This window comes from Oncorhynchus tshawytscha, unplaced genomic scaffold (assembly GCF_018296145.1).
Source record: "Oncorhynchus tshawytscha isolate Ot180627B unplaced genomic scaffold, Otsh_v2.0 Un_contig_1282_pilon_pilon, whole genome shotgun sequence".
NCBI classification, from domain to species: domain Eukaryota; kingdom Metazoa; phylum Chordata; class Actinopteri; order Salmoniformes; family Salmonidae; genus Oncorhynchus; species Oncorhynchus tshawytscha.
In genome coordinates, this window is record NW_024609789.1 from 141,847 (window position 1) to 147,500 (window position 5,654).

Here is a 5,654-nt window from a genome sequence, read left to right on the forward strand (position 1 = left end):
ACCCCTCTAGACTGGTGGGGTACACATAGACAAGACATACCCCTCCACCCCTAGACTGGTGGGGTACATATAGACAAGACATACCCCTCCACCCCTAGACTGGTGGGGTACATATAGACAAGACATACCCCTCTAGACTGGTGGGGTACATATAGACAAGACATACCCCTCCACCCCTAGACTGGTGGGGTACACATAGACAAGACATACCCCTCCACCCCTAGACTGGTGGGGTACACATAGACAAGACATACCCCTCCACCCCTAGACTGGTGGGGTACATATAGACAAGACATACCCCTCCACCCCTAGACTGGTGGGGTACACATAGACAAGACATACCCCCTCCCCTCCACCCCTAGACTGGTGGGGTACATATAGACAAGACATACCCCTCTAGACTGGTGGGGTACATATAGACAAGACATACCCCTCTAGACTGGTGGGGTACACATAGACAAGACATACCCCTCTAGACTGGTGGGGTACACATAGACAAGACATACCCCTCCACCCCTAGACTGGTGGGGTACACATAGACAAGACATACCCCTCCACCCCTAGACTGGTGGGGTACATATAGACAAGACATACCCCTCCACCCCTAGACTGGTGGGGTACATATAGACAAGATATACCCCTCTAGACTGGTGGGGTACACATAGACAAGACATACCCCTCTAGACTGGTGGGGTACATATAGACAAGACATACCCCTCCACCCCTAGACTGGTGGGGTACATATAGACAAGACATACCCCTCCACCCCTAGACTGGTGGGGTACATATAGACAAGACATACCCCTCTAGACTGGTGGGGTACATATAGACAAGACATACCCCTCCACCCCTAGACTGGTGGGGTACATATAGACAAGACATACCCCTCTAGACTGGTGGGGTACACATAGACAAGACATACCCCTCCACCCCTAGACTGGTGGGGTACATATAGACAAGACATACCCCTCCACCCCTAGACTGGTGGGGTACACATAGACAAGACATACCCCTCTAGACTGGTGGGGTACATATAGACAAGACATACCCCTCCACCCCTAGACTGGTGGGGTACATATAGACAAGACATACCCCTCTAGACTGGTGGGGTACACATAGACAAGACATACCCCTCTAGACTGGTGGGGTACATATAGACAAGACATAAACAGACACAGAGACAGATTGAAGGTCCTTTCTCTTTCTTCTGTGGTTCTGTTGAATAAAGGTGTTTAAGTCATATCTGGTGTCCCATTCTCTCCTGTCAGTCATATCTGGTGTCCCATTCTCTCCTGTCATTCATATCTGGTGTCCCATTCTCTCCTGTCATTCATATCTGGTGTCCCATTCTCTCCTGTCATTCATATCTGGTGTCCCATTCTCTCCTGTCATTCATATCTGGTGTCCCATTCTCTCCTGTCATTCATATCTGGTGTCCCATCCTCTCCTGTCAGTCATATCTGGTGTCCCATTCTCTCCTGTCATTCATATCTGGTGTCCCATTCTCTCCTGTCATTCATATCTGGTGTCCCATTCTCTCCTGTCAGTCATATCTGGTGTCCCATTCTCTCCTGTCATTCATATCTGGTGTCCCATTCTCTCCTGTCAGTCATATCTGGTGTCCCATTCTCTCCTGTCATTCATATCTGAGGTCCCATTCTCTCCTGTCATTCATATCTGGTGTCCCATTCTCTCCTGTCATTCATATATGGTGTCCCATTCTCTCCTGTCATTCATATCTAGTGTCCCATTCTCTCCTGTCATTCATATCTGGTGTCCCATTCTCTCCTGTCAGTCATATCTGGTGTCCCATTCTCTCCTGTCATTCATATCTGAGGTCCCATTCTCTCCTGTCATTCATATCTGGTGTCCCATTCTCTCCTGTCATTCATATCTGGTGTCCCATTCTCTCCTGTCAGTCATATCTGGTGTCCCATTCTCTCCTGTCATTCATATCTGAGGTCCCATTCTCTCCTGTCATTCATATCTGGTGTCCCATTCTCTCCTGTCATTCATATATGGTGTCCCATTCTCTCCTGTCATTCATATCTAGTGTCCCATTCTCTCCTGTCATTCATATCTGGTGTCCCATTCTCTCCTGTCAGTCATATCTGGTGTCCCATTCTCTCCTGTCATTCATATCTGAGGTCCCATTCTCTCCTGTCATTCATATCTGGTATCCCATTCTCTCCTGTCATTCATATCTAGTGTCCCATTCTCTCCTGTCAGTAACTAACAGTAAAAATAACTAACAGTCTAAATAGATAACATTCTAAATAGCTAAGAGTCTAAATAGCTAACAGTATAAATAGCTAACAGTATAAATAGCTAACAGTATAAATAGCTAACAGTATACATAGATAACAGTATAAATAGCTAACAGTATAAATAACTAACAGTATAAATAACTAACAGTATAAATAGCTAACAGTATAAATAACTAACAGTATAAATAACTAACAGTCTAAATAGCTAACAGTATAAATAGCTAACAGTATAAATAGCTAACAGTATAAATAGCTAACAGTATAAATAGCTAACAGTATAAATAACTAACAGTATAAATAACTAACAGTATAAATAGCTAACAGTATAAATAACTAACAGTATAAATAGCTAACAGTATAAATAGCTAACAGTATAAATAACTAACAGTATAAATAGCTAACAGTATAAATAACTAACAGTATAAATAGCTAACAGTATAAATAGCTAACAGTATAAATAGCTAACAGTATAAATAGCTAACAGTATAAATAGCTAACAGTATAAATAGCTAACAGTATAAATAACTAACAGTATAAATAACTAACAGTATAAATAACTAACAGTATAAATAGCTAACAGTATACATAGATAACAGTATAAATAGCTAACAGTATAAATAACTAACAGTATAAATAACTAACAGTATAAATAGCTAACAGTATAAATAACTAACAGTATAAATAACTAACAGTATAAATAGCTAACAGTATAAATAGCTAACAGTATAAATAACTAACAGTATAAATAACTAACAGTATAAATAACTAACAGTATAAATAACTAACAGTATAAATACAGTGCCTTGCGAAAGTATTCGGCCCCCTTGAACTTTGCGACCTTTTGCCACATTTCAGGCTTCAAACATAAAGATATAAAACTGTATTTTTTTGTGAAGAATCAACAACAAGTGGGACACAATCATGAAGTGGAACGACATTTATTGGATATTTCAAACTTTTTTAACAAATCAAAAACTGAAAAATTGGGCGTGCAAAATTATTCAGCCCCCTTAAGTTAATACTTTGTAGCACCACCTTTTGCTGCGATTACAGCTGTAAGTCGCTTGGGGTATGTCTCTATCAGTTTTGCACATCGAGAGACTGACATTTTTTCCCATTCCTCCTTGCAAAACAGCTCGAGCTCAGTGAGGTTGGATGGAGAGCATTTGTGAACAGCTTTATGTTTTGGACTTCATGATTGTGTCCCACTTGTTGATTCTTCACAAAAAAAATACAGTTTTATATCTTTATGTTTGAAGCCTGAAATGTGGCAAAAGGTCGCAAAGTTCAAGGGTCCGAATACTTTGCAAGGCACTGTAGCTAAGAATCGCTTTGTCACTAAATGCCACCCTAGTCCCAACATAGTGATCTACCCTCTGGTCTATACTACATAGTGATCTACCCTCTGGTCTATACTACATAGTGATCTACTGTCTACCCTCTGGTCTATACTACATAGTGATCTACTGTCTACCCTCTGGTCTATACAACATAGTGATCTACCCTCTGGTCTATACTACATAGTGATCTACCCTCTGGTCTATACTACATAGTGATGTACTACTGAAAGTCGTGCACTAAGTAGGGAATAGGGTGCATTATGTAGGGAAAGTCGTGCCCTAAGTAGGGAATAGGGTGCATTATGTAGGGAAAGTCGTGCCCTAAGTAGGGAATAGGGTGCATTATGTAGGGAAAGTCGTGCACTAAGTAGGGAATAGGGTGCATTATGTAGGGAAAGTCGTGCACTAAGTAGGGAATAGGGTGCATTATGTAGGGAAAGTCGTGTGCTGAACAGTCTGGTCTCATCCTAAGACGTTGTCTTGGGCTGCTGTCCCTGGTGCTGAACAGTCTGGTCTTATCCTAAGACTTTGTCCTGCTCTGCTGTCCCTGGTGCTGAACAGTCTGGTCTCATCCTAAGACTTTGTCCTGGGCTGCTGTCCCTGGTGCTGAACAGTCTGGTCTCATCCTAAGACGTTGTCCTGGTGTGCTGTCCCTGGTGCTGAACAGTCTGGTCTCATCCTAAGACTTTGTCCTGGGCTGCTTTCCCTGGTGCTGAACAGTCTGGTCTCATCCTAAGACTTTGTCCTGGGCTGCTGTCCCTGGTGCTGAACAGTCTGGTCTCATCCTAAGACTTTGTCCTGGGCTGCTGTCCCTGGTGCTGAACAGTCTGGTCTCATCCTAAGACTTTGTCCTGGGCGGCTGTCCCTGGTGCTGAACAGTCTGGTCTCATCCTAAGACTTTGTCCTGGGCTGCTTTCCCTGGTGCTGAACAGCCTGGTCTCATCCTAAGACTTTGTCCTGGTCTGCTGTCCCTGGTGCTGAACAGCCTGGCCCTGTGTAGCTCAGCATGGCTGTAAAGGTTGTGGATTCGATCCCCAAGTGCGACCAGTACCGCGAAATACATTAAAATGTATGACTCACTACTGTAAGTCTCTCTGGAGAAGAGCCGCTACTAAATGACTCACTACTGTAAGTCTCTCTGGAGAAGAGCCGCTACTAAATGACTCACTACTGTAAGTCTCTCTGGAGAAGAGCCGCTACTAAATGACTCACTAGTGTAAGTCTCTATGGAGAAGAGCCGCTACTAAATGACTCACTACTGTAAGTCTCTCTGGAGAAGAGCCGCTACTAAATGACTCACTACTGTAAGTCTCTATGGAGAAGAGCAGCTACTAAATGACTCACTAGTGTAAGTCTCTATGGAGAAGAGCCGCTACTAAATGACTCACTACTGTAAGTCTCTATGGAGAAGAGCGTCCGTGAAATGACATAAAAATTGTAAAAAAAATTATTATGAAATGGTCAGCAGATCCTTGTCTATTTCCATGGTAGTGTCCATGGTAGTGTCCATGGTAGTGTCCATGGTAGTGTCCATGGTAGTGTCTATAGTAGTGTCCGTGGTAGTGAACATGGTAGTGTCTATAGTAGTGTCCGTGGTAGTGAACATGGTAGTGTCCGTGGTAGTGTCCATGGTAATGTCCATGGTAGTGTCCATGGTAGTGTCTATAGTAGTGTCCGTGGTAGTGTCCATGGTAGTGTCCATGGTAGTGTCCGTGGTAGTGAACATGGTAGTGTCCGTGGTAGTGTCCATGGTAGTGTCCATGGTAGTGAACATGGTAGTGTCCGTGGTAGTGTCCATGGTAGTGTCCATGGTAGTGTCCGTGGTAGTGTCCGTGGTAGTGTCCATGGTAGTGTCCATGGTAGTGTCCGTGGTAGTGAACGTGGTAGTGTCCGTGGTAGTGTCCATGGTAGTGTCCATGGTAGTGTCCATGGTAGTGTCCGTGGTAGTGTCCATGGTAGTGTCCATGGTAGTGAACATGGTAGTGTCCATGGTAGTGAACATGGTAGTGTCCATGGTAGTGTCCATGGTATTGTCCATGGTAGTGAA